Genomic DNA, 17035 nt, shown 5'->3' on the forward strand with positions numbered 1-17035 from the left:
TGAAATCAAATAGGAAATATTTTGAACTCAACCTGAACCCCAGAACCCATCCCAGTTCCTATGACCCAGGCTTCCCTTCCCAAAAACAAAAGGATAATCTGCATGGACAATATAGGGCTTGAGTCGCCGAATTCGGAGTGTTGTCCTAAAGGTGATTCGCCCCAAGGCAAACATTGTCATATCTCATCCAAAGGAAAATCCAGGACACCTCAGGAAGGCGCCCTGCGGAGCCTGTAAATATGGCTCATCACCACCCATCTTTACTTCCACCTCTGACACCCCAAGGCATATCTAAAATCTGTATATGTGACAGAAACCCGGACATCCTTGATTGCTGCCATTAATCCCTTTAGAAATCGGTCTAGCAGGAATTAATCCGATATTTCCTGCCCTGTCACTTCATTGTTTCAACAACTCCCGCCTTCTCATTCCTGATTGGCCCGAGTAGAGACAAAAAGCAGCTCCCTATTGGGCCAACAGAGCAAGGCGGGAAACGAAAGCCCGCCTCGTTCAACCTTCTAGCCTATCAACAATCAGGAGGGCGGGGGAGCGGGGCGGGAAATTCAAAGGGCTGTCAGACTGAAATTTTGTATAAATATGGCTTTATTTTGAATGTATGATATGCTAGTAGACTGAATGATCGCTACTAGAGTCCTCTTCAGCTGAATTGCTCAATAAAGACTCCTTGGCGGAATTTTCCTTCAACTTTGGCGGACCTTCTTCATTTCGGCTTCAGGTTGTATTGCAGCTCATATTTTCCTATTGGCTCCGCCAAGGTCCGTTCTCTCAGGACTGGATCGGGACTCTCCTTAAGGGCCCGATCCCCTAAAGCGCGGTCGACAACACATATACACTTTATAAACATAGACTGAAGGCAATTTACATAATTTTACATAATATTTTAATAATTTTGTAGATGAAGCAAGGTTTGTACACATTGAACCATCAGAAAGCAAAGGAGCCATTATCTCACCTATGAGGAAGGTATCTACACTGTAGATTTAATGCAGTTTGTCATCAGTTTTATTGCCATGGCATCATGGGAAGTATAGTGTTACCAAGTTATTAGCCTTCTTTGTCCAAGAGTGCTTGTTCTTCATCAAACTACAAATCCCAGGATTTCATCATATTGAGCCATGACAGTTAAAGTGGTGTCAAACTAGAGTAATTCTATAGTGTATATGCACTGTGGACAATTTTGGATATCTGACTATTTCAAGTTTTGGAATTCCAAATAAGGGATGTTCAAGTTCTGTTTGTGCTCCACCTGCTTTCTTGTAAAGTGCTTCTGCTCCTGGCGACTGCATGTGATTCTCTTATTACTTCTGTTGATTTTAAAACATGAGTTGTCAAAACAGCCTAAATAACCTGAAGGCACCAGATCCCATCTGCTCTTGCATATCCTCCAACTGCCCCAGTTTTACAGGGACAGTCCTGGTTATCCCACTTTTCAGCTGCTTTGAAAGCATTACAGTTTCTCTCTCCTCCTCCCACTTTCCTTCTTTGATCTCAGCTTACTTCAATTGCTGCAAACTGAGTTCAATTCATTGGGGAGAGAATAAAGGGGTGGAATCTTGTCTTTCATTTTAGACTCAATAAGCAAAGTATTGCAGTCTGTCCTTACATATGTGCTATTCCTCTATCTGTTTTTTTTTTTTTTACCTCCCGTGTTTTAGTTTTCAACTGTGAAATATCGAGAAGTATGGTTTTGGAAGCTACACAGGGTTGGTCCTGCTTAATTGTTCATTTGCAGCAGTTTTTGAAATTGGTCTACAGCTAATCATTCTAAGACCATTCTGCAATTTCAATTTAGGTTTAAAAATCAATTAAACAAAGGCTAAGGTACTGTAGTACCTGTTTTCTTATTTTTCAAGCTGATGTCATGCATTGCAATATTTCTCTGTTTATTTGCAGAGGAAGTAGAAACAGCAGTTCTTTGTCAGCTAAATGAGGAACCATCACCTGAAGACCACTACATGATTTTACAGACAAATAGTATATATTTCCCTTGGTTTAAACAATAGTGTGATGGATTTGGAGTACCATATTAATATTATTTTTAGCCATTTAAATTTTATTTTATTAATTAAATTTAATTAAAAGGTTTAAAATTTACCCTATATCCAAAGATCTCAGCACAGATCAAATTCAATGTTAACAGTTTCAAATAATTTACAACAGTGAAAATAATTAAAACAACATAGAAACATATTAAACAAAAGGAGCCGTTAAAATAAAACAGTTTAAAGTTAGTTAAAATAATTTGAGACCATTTGAAACCAAGAACATGGCAAATTTGGGTTAAATGATGTGGCCTCAAGAATTCTACCCCAAATCCATGATGCTTTCTGCCAAAATGGCTCTAGTGTTGGCATCAACTGGGCCCCTATTCCATAGTCAGGGTACCACAGAAGAGAAGGTCTTCCCTGTGCCCCCCAAAGTATATTATGCCCTCCATTAGACGTCAATCCTCAAGTATACATCAATAAACGCTTCTTCAAATACTGGGGTCCCATACCAGTGATTCTCAAAGTGGGTGCTACCGCCCCCTGGTGGGTGCTGCAGCGATCCAGGGGGACGGTGATGGCACCTATTAGGACATGGGGCGGGGCCAGGGGAGGGGAGGGGCCAGGGGAGGGGCAAGGCCAGGGGAGGGGCGGGGCCTCTTCCCAAGTGCCGAAGACAGGGCTGAGCACCTGAGGCGCCTGTAGAACACAGGGGACGGAGCTAGAGGAGTGGCCGTGGCTTCTTTCCAAAAGCCCGAGACAGGGCTGAGAATCTATACCTCTCCTGAGGCCAGAGCCGGCCCTAGGTGTTTTTCAAGTGTAGACGAACAGAATTTTGGCGCCCCCCCCCAACCAATCACTGAAAAATAAAAGCATTGGATAAGTGAAAATGTTTGATAATAAGGAGGGATTAAGGAAAAGCCTATTAAACATCAAATTACATCAAGATTTTACAAATTAAGCACTAAAACATCATGTTTTACAACAAATCAACAGAAAAAGCAGTTCAATACCTTGCGGAGGCAGGCCGCAGGAGACAGGAGTTGCCTCGATGGCGCCCCCAACAAGATGGCGCCACAAGCAACTGCCTAGTTGGCCTGGTGGTTGAACCGCCTCTGCCTGAGGCACTTGTTGGGACACAGAGAGCGGAGCTAGGGAAGGGAATGGTTCCTCCTTCCAAGAGCCCGAGATAGGGCTGAGCCTCTATAGCTCTCCTGAGAGGCCTTTTAGGACTAAAGGGTGGGGCTAGGGGCAGGGCCTCTTCCCAAGAGCACAAGACAGGGCTGAGCCTCTGTATACCTCCCCTGAGGTGCTTGTTAGAACAGGGGACGGGGTATAGAGGTTCAGCCCTGTCAGGCACTTGGGAAGAGGCCCTGACCCCTCCTCTAGCCCCGCCCCCTGTGTCCTGACAGACGCTGCAGGACAGGGATAGAAGCTCAGCCCTGCCTCAGAGCTCGTAACTCCGCCCATCCCAGTCCTGGCTGCCCATTTGTGGCCCCGCCCACCTCCCCCTCCCAGCCCTGCATCTTGGACTAGGGGAGAGGCTCAGCCCCGCCCTCTTGAGCATGAACCACACCCACCCCTCTAAGCCACGCCCCCTTTCCGGGGGGCACTGAGTCATATTTTTTCTGGAAAGGGGGCGGTAGGCCAAATAAGTATGGGAACCACTGGTTTAGAGCTTTGAATATTATTGCCTGTATAGCTGACACAGTTTGTACTAGCCTCAGTTTCTGTCTTGTCTTGAAAGGCAAATCATACTAAGCTATGGTCTCTATACTGCACATTAAAATGCTGAAAGGGTCGCTACTACTTAGAATGCATATTTTGCCTTATACCATCCTTTATATTAATCTTATCATTTTCAGAGTTTTGATTTTGATAGTGGCCCCAAGTATTCTAATAGAAAGTTACAATATAAATATAATAAATATTGAATGGTTTTAGAGGACAACTTCTTATTTAATAAAACTAATTATGCCAAGCAAGTTCAGGAAGTCCTATCAATTTTTAACACATATATGGCATTTATATTCTGTTTTTCATAACATTTATGCCAAAGTGATTTAGAATGTAATTTAAAATCCCAAACAACAGTAAAACAAGACAAATAACAATCAATAGGACAATTGGTCAAATAATTACATCCAAGTGGAAAGCTGATATTACCAGTGCTTAAAATGCAAGCCAATTAAAATTCCTGAATACAATCTGACATCCAAAAGATAATAAAATAGACACCAGCAATCTTTGAGGGGGGGGGGGATCATCCAAAGAGTGCAAAACTGGAGTGCAAAAGATGTGGAGGCTTCCCCCTCTCTTTTGATGTCCCTGCCTGATATCCAGTGACCATGGGACTCATGTGACCCATATGGAGCCCCTGGTGGTGTAGTGGATTAAAGCCTTGTGACTTGAAGGTTGGGTTGCTGATCTGAAAGCTGCCAGGTTCAAATCCCACCTGGGGAGAGCGCGGATGAGCTCCCTCTATCAGCTCCAGTTCCATGCGGGGACATGAGAGAAGCCTCCCACAAGGATGATAAAAACATCAAAACATTCGGGCGTCCCCTGGGCAACGTCCTTGCAGACCGCCAGTTGTCTCACACCAGAAGTGACTTACAGTTTCTCAAGTCGCTCCTGACACACACAAAAAATGTGGCCCATGCTGGACTGCATTTCACAGTATTCCTCAATGCTAGCTAGGGCTCATAGGAGTTGCAGTCCTACAAAATTGGGAGGGCACCAGGATTCCTACCATTCTCCTAAAACAAAGGCTTTAAACCAGGGGTCCCCAAACTTTTTAAACAGGGGGACAATTCACGGTCCCTCAGACCGTTGGAGGGCCGGACTATAGTTTTTTAAAAACTATGAACAAATCTCTATGCACACTGTACATATCTTGTTTTGAAGTAAAAAAATTGGAACAAATACAGCCCCAATGTTAATAATCATAATCATAATAAAAATAATAAAGAGGGTTGGAAGAGACCCCTTGGCCCATTTAGTTCAACCCCCTTCTGCCTTTGTGCACCAAAAGCACAAGCAAAGCACCCCTAACCCAGCCTCAATGTTGTTAATAATAATAATAATAATAATAATAATAATAATAATAATAATAATAATAATAATATCACACAGTCCTAAATGCTTGCAAAGTGTTTGATTTGTGATTTTGTGATACGAAATCCAGAACATATATCTCACTTGATGTGTTATACTGTGTCCTTCTGTCAATAATAATAATAATAATAATAATAATAATAATAATAATAATAAAAGAGGGTTGGAAGAGACCCCTTGGACCATTTAGTCTAACACCCTTCTGCCTGTGTGCACCAAACGCACTAGTAAAGCACCCTTAATAATTCATTATTACAGTAGAGTCTCACTTATCCAAGACACGCTTATCCAAGGTTCTGTTATCCAATGCATTTTTGTAGTCAATGTTTTCAAAACATAGTGATATTTTGGTGCTAAATTCATAAATACAGTAATTACAACATAACATTACTGCATATTGAACTACTTTTTCTGTCAAATTTGTTGTATAACATGATGTTTTGGTGCTTAATTTGTAAAATCATAACCTAATTTGATGTTTAATAGGCTTTTCCTTAATCCCTCCTTATTATCCAAGATATTCGCTTATCTAAGGTTCTGCCAGCTTGGATAAGTGAGACTCTACTGTAATTAAATAATAATTAAAATACCATTATAAACAAGCAAAGCTTTGGAAGGTGCGCACCAGGCTTCACGCGCCTTCCTTGGTAGAGGAGGAGGGAGCCACCGCTGCGGGGGCCAGATAAATGGCTTTGATGCGCTGCATGTGGCCCCTGGGCCTTAGTTTGGGGACCCCTGCTTTAAACAATAAAAATCATTACTTTGACTTGAACTTTGAAAGCAGTCTTTCAAAACTGATAAACACACTGTCCCTATTAACATCCTGCTGGCTGCATTTTAAACCATTTGCAGCTTCCCAATAGTTTTCAAGAAAGGTCCCATAGACTGTTTAGACTGTAACAGAGATAATTGGGCAGAAATAATTAGTGACTCTGATAATTTCCTGTTTATAACAATCAACAGGAAGTTATCAGAGCATTAATTATGACTGTCAAATTACCCCTGATTAGTAGTAGTCACTACTGATTTACCAACCCAAGCTGATAGAAAGTACCTTGTACACATAGGACCAAGCCGATATCCCTCAGTGTCACTTTGTGATATCAGCCTTCCAGGGAGGTAGTAGCAGATTCATCATATCCTTCTTCCTCTGACACCCAGATAATAGAGCTAATCCAATGTAGGTATACAGTATTATCTGAAGGGAGTAGGAAAACAAGGAGTAAGAATCAAGGCAATATGTGTGAGGTTTGTAGAATAGTTCTAGTGGTTGTGTATCTAATATGTGTTTATTAGAGTCAGTATGTTTTATGTTATGGCAACTGTCTTAGATATAGTTGTGTTAGATCTAGTGAGGGGGACGTGGGTTTAAAAAGAGAATTTTCAAAGATGCTTCCAGTGACTATAAGTTCCATATGTTTTGATTGACTTAAGTTGCAAAAGGCCTATGTCTGAGAAAGGCCTGCGCTTGAGAGAAAATGTTCCCGAGAAAAAGAAGTTGCTTTCAATAATAACAATCCATCAAGTCAGAACCAGTTACCCACTACTCCCTAGGATTCTCATATGGATTCGAACCTATACTTGCAACAAAAGGAAGATAGGCAGGTACTGAGATCAAGGTCAGTAACACGAAAAGCACCATTGTCTAAAGAGTCCCATGTTGTTACAGCATAGAAAACCAATGGAATTGCATGATGGTTAAAATGCTTGTGATGTAGCCAACATTAGACGAAAGGGGTAAATGATCTTTGTAGCCAATAAGGATATGCTTACTATTTTCTGTAGAAGTGATAAAAAACCCTTGCAACCATTTTGAAAGTGCGACAAATCCTTTTATTGATTGCATTGATGTATGCATGTTTTTGTCGTTATTGCTAAGCTCGCAATAAAAAGTTCTTTTGCAGTTTGAAGATCCAACTTTTGTGGTGTCCTTCCTCGCCCTTTCCACAGAAAAGGGGCCTCCTGCTTTTGACTTTGGATTAAAAGGAGTATTTTTACATCTTTTACATCTTTGCCCCTTCACTAGTAGCTTTGTTTTATATATTATAAAAACTGTTTTTCTTGTATTGTTTTGGTGTTTTTTAAAATTCCTTCCCATTATTTCATGAATGAAATTAATAATAAAAAGTAAGATACAATGGCTGTAAGAGCTGTTCAGCAATGGAACTCTCTGCCTCGGAGTGTAGTGGAGGCTCCTTCTTTGGAGACTTTTAAACAGAGGCTAGATGGCCATTTGCCAGGGGCGCTTTGTGCTTTTCCTGAATGGCAGGGGGTTGGACTAGATGGCCCATGTGATTTTTTCCAACTCTATGATTATTGACTGAGAAGTATCAACAGGGTCATATTCCACTGATTCTTCTCTTAACAGGGAAGTGGTCATTGGATCCACCACAACATGGAAAACCCATCCATTCTTGATTTTGCCTCCAGTTCTCCTGCAACAGCTCTGAGTTGTACAGGAGCTCTATCAGCACCAAACCTTTGAAGGGTAGGGCCCAGCAGAATTCTCAAACAGCTTGAAACAGCAGCTGCCAGAGGAGCAGCAGATATATAAACAATGGATTCGCTTCCGCTATGGTAGGGATCAACTGACTGCCTCCTGCTATCAGGCCAGCCATTGCCATTTTAATACCCAATCCTGGCCTGAAACCAAACTGAAATTGGTCTAGATGAAATACTTGCTCCAAAAGCATCTGGAATTGAGCTGCTACAACACTCTGCCAAAATATTACCCAGAGGGGGATATTAGTAACTGAGCGAGAGTTATTGAAGTAGCTCAGATGCAAGAAAGGTTTCTCTCCAGCTGCCATTTTCAAACGTATTGGTGCCAACTCCTCTCATAAAAGGGCATTAACTCGTTTTTGGAAGATAACCGTGGATCTCACTACTCCATGTAGTAATTAATAATAAAGATGGGATCAAGAATAGACATAAGACATGCCTACATGGACAATTTCTCCTATGGAGGATGAGAGGGTAGCATGCACAGAATCCACTGGCCCTTCTCACCTCCAGCATGGATGAAAGTGCTTAACATGGTTTTGCCTTGTGTTAAGCAAAGTCAGAGAATGCTCCAGGGCTTCCCCAAAGCTCTTTACTTCCAGCAGTGAAAACAGTTAAGCCAATTCTGAATTGGAACCAGCGCTGCTGTTCACATGGCCATTCTGCTTTTGCAGGGCTCCGCAGCATGGGAATAAGGGGATGGCACCTACTTTAACTGTCCTATCGTCATTACCGCAGTGGCAATGGATTTCTAAAGACCTCCAGTCAGTTCTCGGGCATGATTGTTGACGATTTGCAAGAGTGCCTAAATGACTTTGAAAAGGATGGGGGTATTGCCCCCCCTTTTCCCCTACTTCCCTCTCCAAGCCCCTACAAACATCAGAAACATCAGGGACAGCCAGGACCTCTTTGGTAAAAGTGACCATCCAATGATGCCAACTGCCACAGCAGGATACTGGTATGCAATGAAGATGTCCCTGGTGCTGGTGTAAGGTACTGCACTCTGGACTAGCCCCAGGTTTATTTATTTTATTTATTAACTTTATTTCTACCCTGCCTTTCTCCCCATAGGTACTCAAAGTAGCTTACAGTAATGTAACCCGATAAATTTAAAAACATGACAAATGCAAAAGTCAAAAAACAATTTGTAAAAATTAGATATTTGTGTCTTGAATTCAAAATACGGTTAAGATATAATAAAAATACTCAAACAATTAAAATTACATTTAAAACTAAATGTCCACCCCAAATCCCTCCCCAACACAACCTCTCCAGCAATATGCCCCTCGTGCTCGCCCAAATGCCTGGTGGCAAAGAAATGTCTTAACTTGCTTGCAAAAGGCAGGTAGGGATGGGGCAGGTGTCTATATCTAAAAGTAGTTTCCCAAAAGTAGTTTTATGGCTAGAACCTTCAGGTCAGCAACCCAACCTTCAGGTCAGCAGTCCTGCTGGCACAAAGGGTTAACCCACTGCGCCACCTGGGGCTCCACTTCAGTTAAAACCAGGGTATCTGATCAGGATGTTGAAGAGACAGTAATCATCCGCTTTTCTAAAATGCCCGCTCCCATTCACTAGTCCATCTCTAGAATAAATATCATGGTGGGGAAAAGGGTGCAACAGAACTAGCAAATGTGAATGCTTGAGAGAGAAAGCTGAATGGGCTTGTGTTGATGAAAATGCAAACACATTCCAAGAAGGCCAGTAATCCAGCTTTTTAACAACCAAATATGCCTCCTAGAGATCACATCTGCAACCAGTTACCTCACTGAAAATCATGCAGAGTATAGATTAGCATTTTCCATGAAGTCAGAGACTTAGCTAGCTTGTTTATATCTTGCCTCAAATTTGTATTTTCAGTTGGAACCTTGTAGAACAACCTCTTAACCCAGTGAACAGCAATTCTGAGTTGTTGAGGCAGAGAAATATACAATCAAGGCTGAAGCTTTGTGATATAGCTTTAGGAGCTTAGTTCCAGGGGTCATTTAGTCCATAAATGGGGGTAATTCATTAAAGATTAGTGATGACAAAAGCAGTTACTTTCACAACACAGCAACATGGAATGGACGAAGGATTGGGGGAAATCCAACCCCAAATAGGGAAACAAGTTGTCCAGGAACACCTGGCCACTCTAAACGAATTCAAGTCGCCAGGGCCAGATCAGCTACATCCAAGAGTATTGAAGGAACTAGCGGAAGTTATTTCAGAACCACTGGCAATCATCTTCGAGAGTTCTTGGAGAACAGGAGAAGTCCCAGCAGATTGAAGGAGGGCGAATGTGGTCCCTATCTTCAAGAAGGGAAAAAAGAACGACCCAAACAATTACCGTCCGGTCAGCCTCACATCAATACCAGGCAAGATTCTGGAAAAGATCATTAAGGAAGTGGTCTGCAAACACTTAGAAACAAAGAAGGGTTAGAAGGCACGATCATCAAGTTTGCAGACGACACCAAACTGGGAGGGATAGCTAACACTCCAGAAGACAGGAGCAGAATTCAAAACGATCTTGACAGACTAGAGAGATGGGCCGAAACTAACAAAATGAAGGGACAAATGCAAGATACTTCATTTCGGCAGAAAAAATGGAAATCAAAGATACAGAATGGGGGACGCCTGGCTTGACAGCAGTGTGTGCGAAAAAGACCTTGGAGTCCTCGTGGACAACAAGTTAAACAATGAGCCAACAATGTGATGCAGCAGCTAAAAAAGCCAATGGGATTCTGGCCTGCATCAATAGGGGAATAGCGTCTAGATCCAGGGAAGTCCTGCTCCCCCTCTATTGTGCCTTGGTCAGACCACACCTGGAATACTGTGTCCAATTCTGGGCACCACAGTTGAAGGGAGATGTTGACAAGCTGGAAAGCGTCCAGAGGAGGGCGACTAAAATGATTAAGGGTCTGGAGAACAAGCCCTATGAGGAGTGGCTTAAAGAGCTTGGCATGTTTAGCCTGCAGAAGAGAAGGCTGAGAGGAGACATGATAGCCATGTACAAATACGTGAAGGGAAGTCATAGGGAGGAGGGAGCAAGATTGTTTTCTGCTGCCCTGCAGACTAGGACACGGAACAATGGCTTCAAACTACAGGAAAGGAGATTCCACCTGAACATCAGGAAGTACTTCCTCACTGTGAGGGCTGTTCGACAGTGGAACTCTCTCCCCCGGGCTGTGGTGGAGGCTCCTTCCTTGGAGGCTTTTAAGCAGAGGCTGGATGGCCATCTGTCGGGGGTGCTTTGAATGCGATTTCCTGCTTCTTGGCAGGGGGTTGGACTGGATGGCCCATGAGGTCTCTTCCAACTCTACTATTCTATGATTCTATGATTCTATGAAATGCGGTCATTGCTAATAGTCAACACGGATTTACCAAAAACAAGTCATGCCAGACTAATCTGATCTCTTTTTTCGATAGAGTTACGAGTTGGGTCGATACAGGGAATGCTGTGGATGTAGCGTACCTGGATTTCAGTAAGGCCTTCGACAAAGTCCCCCACGACCTTCTGGCAAACAAACTAGTTAAATGTGGGCTAGACAAAACTACGGTTAGGTGGATCGGTAATTGGCTAAGCGAACGAACCCAAAGGGTGCTCACCAATGCGTCGTCTTCATCATGGAAAGAAGTGACAAGTGGAGTGCCGCAGGGTTCCGTCCTGGGCCCGGTTCTCTTCAACATCTTTATTAACGACTTAGACGAAGGGTTAGAAGGCACGATCATCACGTTTGCAGACGACACCAAACTGGGAGGGATAGCTAACACTCCAGAAGACAGGAGCAGAATTCAAAACGATCTTGAAAGACTAGAGAGATGGGCCGAAACTAACAAAATGAAGTTCAACAGGGACAAATGCAAGATACTTCACTTCGGCAGAAAAAATGGAAATCAAAGATACAGAATGGGGGACGCCTGGCTTGACAGCAGTGTGTGCGAAAAAGACCTTGGAGTCCTCGTGGACAACAAATTAAACATGAGCCTACAATGTGATGCGGCAGCTAAAAAAGCCAATGGGATTTTGGCCTGCATCAATAGGGGAATAGCGTCTAGATCCAGGGAAGTCATGCTCCCCCTCCATTCTGCCTTGGTCAGACCACACCTGGAATACTGTGTCCAATTCTGGGCACCGCAGATGAAGGGAGATGTTGACAAGCTGGAAAGCGTCCAGAGGAAAAATGATCAAGGGTCTGGAGAACAGGCCCTATGAAGAGAGGCTTAAAGAGCTAGGCATGTTTCGCCTGCAGAAGAGAAGGCTGAGAGGAGACATGATATCCATGTACAAATACGTGAAGGGAAGTCATAGGAAGGAGGAAGTAAGCTTATTTTCTGCCGCCCTGCAGACTAGGACACGGAACAATGGCTTCAAACTACAGGAAAGGAGATTCCACCAGAACATCAGGAAGAACTTCCTCACTGTGAGGGCTGTTCGGCAGTGGAACTCTCTCCCCCAGACTGTGGTGGAGGCTCCTTCTTTGGAAGCTTTTAAGCAGAGGCTGGATGGCCATCTGTCGGGGGTGCTTTGAATGCGATTTCCTGCTTCTTAGCAGGGGGTTGGACTAGATGGCCCATGAGGTCTCTTTCAACTCTACTATTCTATGATTCTATGATTCTATAGCCCATTGACACTATTTTAACTGCCATAGATTTATGCATTACAATCCTGTGATGTGTAGTTTCATGATGTATTTTGAGAGACAGAATACGCACTGTGCTACGCACCAAATTATAAATTCCCAGGGTTCTATAGTGCTATAATTATGTACTGTGAAAGAAACTTTTTTTTTGTTATCACCTAACTTTTTACATATTATCCCCAACCTGCACATAAATGAATCCTAAAACTAAGCCAGCTACTGGGGCATTTTTAGTTTAGCCACTTTGTCTTCAGAAAAGAAATAAAAACACTTTGAAAATCATGGCAAAGGTTTAGGTGTTCCAGGAAAGCCTATTCACTTTTTAAAATTTCAAGAAAAATCTCAGTGAGGGAATGGTAAGTGGATTCATGGTAGTTTTAGGTCTAGTTTCAGAAACCTTTGGGACTGGATGTCCAGAACTCTAACCATCTGTTAAAGGAAGAATATAACACCTTCAGGGAACAAACACTGAATCACTTCCAGTTTCTGTGCCTCCGCTCACTAAGTAAATAGCTTACCCACCTCTTTAATGAGAACCAGTGGCTGAGTGATGTGTCTGTTTAACCACCCAAACACCAGCAGAGGCGGGATAATCTGGGAGCTGAGCATCCGGGGAGGAAGTAAAAGAATCCGAAAAAGAGTGCTGACGTTTGTGTTCACCCCATAAAGAAGGAGTTTCTTAGAAGACGCCTCTTTGATAGACATGGGAGAAGCCCCCCCCCCCCCCCCCGCTTTAGGTAGCTGAAACAGGATGAACTTGTCAGTGATGGGGAGAAAAATCTAGGCCACACTCCAAACCATCTATTTTTGGGGTGTTCTGCATAGCTAGGAGCTTCCTAATTTTTGTGGAGAATGTGAAAGCAGACCCCTCACATTCACCCCATCTTTGTTGTAGCCCTCGGCAGTAGCAGATGAGGACAAAGTGTCAGTGGCATCAACACAGCTGCTGCAAATATTGCATATGGGAGGGGTGTTGAGGTTCTCATCACCCTACAAGGTGATCTCATCTTCAACGTTTTCAGAGAAGACTCCTTCCGTTGTAGTCCTTTGAGAGACTGCCTGAGCTATTGCTGGACATCATTGACTATCCTCCACCTTCATGGTTCCAGATAGAGCTGAGAATGAACTTGGCAAGATAAAAAGTGGGAATAATCCCTATGGTTAGGCAGGATCAGAAAACTGGGTGGGTTAGGTTATCTTTCCACATAGGGTAGAGATGACTAGTAATCTTCTGCCTTCTGGTGTATGGGAGGAGACATGTCAGTTGAGGATATCCTGCCATCCTGCTGGAAAACATGTCCCTAAATCTAAACAGCACATGCTACTGCAAGTGGCTACAGAAAGCCCTTGGTATCTGCTGGAGTTTGGTTCCAGGACCCCCCTGTGGATACCTAAATCTGTGGATGCTCAAGTCTCATTATATACAATGGTGTAGAAAAATGGTTTATTTCATATAAAATCAATGTTTGTGCTCTGGAATTTTAACATGTAACAACTTTCAAGCCATGGATGGTTGAATCTGTTGATACAGAGGGCTGGCTGTATATTTTTTAATTTTATTTTTTCCAACTCTGGGTAATAATGTGCAGAAAGGTTAAAGCCCTGATTTGGCAGTTGTCAGAAACATAGCAGATATGGAAAAGGAGGAACTATGTAGGTTCTCAGTACTGAGTAAGCAGCTGTAAGAGCAGCAGTTCTGATCCCTGGAGGTTTCTTTGAAAGCCACTATATTAACTCTAGGATGCAGCTCAGATTGCACGGTGATACTCCCCAGGCACCACCAGACATATGATGCAAACATATCAACAAGGGGCCATTTCATAGCTCATCTATTTGTTCGGCTATAAGTCAAAGAAATCTAGAGGCAGGAGTTAACATTATATATACTGATAATCGTGTATGGTACTAACAGGCATTTTAATACACACACATGAATACAACCTCTTGAAGCTGCTATTGTTAAAGCAAATTAATTTAGGCAGCTTGCTTTCATGCAGTTTATTAAACAGATTTCCGTTTACAGGTGGATGGACATGAAGTAACAACTCAAAACAGTAGCCAATGCAGTTTGATACCACTTTAACGGCTATGCTTCAATACTATGGTAACCTGGGGACTGTAGTTTCACAAATCTTTTGCTTTTCTGCCCAGAAGTGCTGGTGATTTGTCAAACTACAAATCCCAGAATCTCATAGCATTGAATAATGGCAGTTAAAGTCGTGTTAAACTGCGTTAGTTATAGTGTGTGTAGATCAGGCATGGGCAAACTTTGACCCTCCAGGTAGCCTCAAGCCCTTTCCTTTTCCCCCTCAGACACTTAAGCAGCTGAGGGGGAAAAGGAAGAGGCCCGAGGCCAGGAATTGTGGGATTGAAGTCCAAAACACCTGGAGGGCCAAAATTTGCTTTGCCTGGTGTAGCTGCATCCCAAGGTTCTATATCACCCACCCTTTTTCCTGTCTGTAAGAGCAGATAGATAGATAGATAGATAGATAGATAGATAGATAGATAGATAGATAGATAGAATGCATCTAATGAATGCTTCTGTATTTTTGAGAAACGTACCCTGTTTCCCTGAAAATAAAATCTACCCCCCAAAATAAGCCCTAGAATGATTTTTCAGGATTTTTGAGGATGCTCAAAATATAAGCCTTCCCTCCAAAATAATCCCTAATTACAGTTCATTTAATAAATGAATTTGGAAAAAAATAAGACACCTCCTAAGCCCTAATACATTTTAGGAGCAAAAATTGATATAAGACTTTGTTGTATTTTCAGAGAAACATTGTCTTTCTTTATATTAGGTTGTTGTTAAAGATATAGAAACAGGGCCAGATTTTTTAAAGCACTTCCATTCTATTGCTATGGTTTATTGGAAGACAGATCAAAAAGTTTTTTTGAAATTCACAGCTCCAGGCTGGAAACAAAATGGCCTTGAATGTTAGCAAAATTGCTATCTATGCACAGGATGAGGGCAGTTTAGTGACTGGCACCCTTTCCTCCAGATCTTTTTTTAATTTTCTTCAGATTCCTTCCTTTCCCCTTGTTGGATCCCTAATGTTAAGCTATTAAGCCATCTTAGAAAGAAACCTCTATCGTGGCTCCAAAAGCGACTGGAAACCAGTGAACAATGGGAAGCCCGTAGACTCAAGACAAGAAAGAAGGAGAGAACTAGGATGAATTTACTTCATACGCAAAGAACCTGCAAAAACAGACAAGGAACTGTTGCACCTCCATATCAACACCAGCCAAAAGATGAATACCCAGGACTGGGACAAAATAAAATAGACAACCTCACCTACATAAAAGGTTAGGTTGTCACACAGTTTACAGAAAACCTACACACATGGATAGATAAAAACTCCAACCATTAATCAAGCCAAAAAAGAAGCACAATCAAAGCCCTGGCAATCCATGCAAAAAGAATCTGTGAAGCCCACCTCCTCATGAACCCCCTAAACTGGGCTCTACAGGCCAATGGAGACTCCACCACAGACACCAGAAGAGCTGCAAGGCCAAGAACAAGCCATGAGAGTAAAGACAAAGATCCACCCAGAGGAAAGGTGTTCTTACCAGACATCAAGGGAACCACTGACCACATAGGTAAACTCATGAAGAAACACAACCGACAAACTCAATGTGCAGAGGTGAAAGCAAACAGAAACCCCCAAAGAGAAAGCAGGGCCGACTGAAGAGACTCAGCAACTCCTGGGAGCGAAATGCGAGGTCTTCATGTGAATAACAATGGAAGAAAAGTGGGGATAGAAACCCAATTGTTAGCGACCGAATCGATGCAAAACAGGCCCTTTAAAAGACTCAAGATTAAACGCCCGCAGCCCTCAAGGGACAAGGGAGAAGCCGAAGTTATTTAAATGTGGCTTAAACGTATGTGTTGTGCTCGTTAGCAAAAGGGGGATGTGGCGCTTTGTGGGGGGCGAGGGGGGGAGTTGTTCTTAGGAGAAGGGTGGATTTTTTCCCCCAAGGAGGCTTGCTTTTTCCAGGCAAGAAACTTTCTCGCACCTGTCCCCGTCCTTCCCCTTTTTGTTGCTCCCTAAATGCAAGAAGGCGAGGCAGGTGAGACCCTTTTAGGGCAGGGAATTCACGTAGGCACGGAAAGAGGATTCCTGTGGGCATGTAATTCCGGCGGCAGGATGCAACTGTTGCCCTTCCATGATGGGGCGAGGGGGCGAATTTGAGGCCTTCACAACTTGTGCCTGCAGCCGGGGTGCTTGACTCGCCGGGGTGCTGGACACAAGCCCTTCATTTGGGTTGCTGAGTTTTCCGGGTTGTATGTTCAGAAGCATTCTCTCCTGACGTTTCGCCCACATCTATGGCAGGCACCCGCAGAGGTTGTGAAGTCTGTTGGAAAGTAGGCAAGTGGGGTTTATATACCTGTGGAGTGTTCAGTGTGGGAGAAAGAACTTGTCTATCTGTCAGAGGCAGGTGTGAATGTTGCAATTGGCACCCTTGGTTGGCACTGAATGGCCTTGCAGCTTCAAAGCCTGGCTGCTTCCTGCCTAGGGGAATCCCAGGCGTCTTCAGAGGTTGTGAGCTCTGTTGGAAACTAGGGTTTATATATCTGTGGAAGGTCCAGGTTGGGAGAAAGAACTCTTTGTCTGCTTGAGGCAAATGTGGATGTTGCACTTGATCACCTTGATTACCACTGAATAACCTTGCAGCTTCAAGGCCTGGCTGCTTCCTGCCGGGGGAATCCTTCGTTGGGAGGTGTTAGCTCATTTGTTTCTCTTCGCCCCTCAGGCACCCGCAATACCAGGCTTATGGCGGGCCATACGGCAGTGG

This window comes from Anolis carolinensis, chromosome 1 (assembly GCF_035594765.1).
Source record: "Anolis carolinensis isolate JA03-04 chromosome 1, rAnoCar3.1.pri, whole genome shotgun sequence".
Lineage (NCBI taxonomy): Eukaryota > Metazoa > Chordata > Lepidosauria > Squamata > Dactyloidae > Anolis > Anolis carolinensis.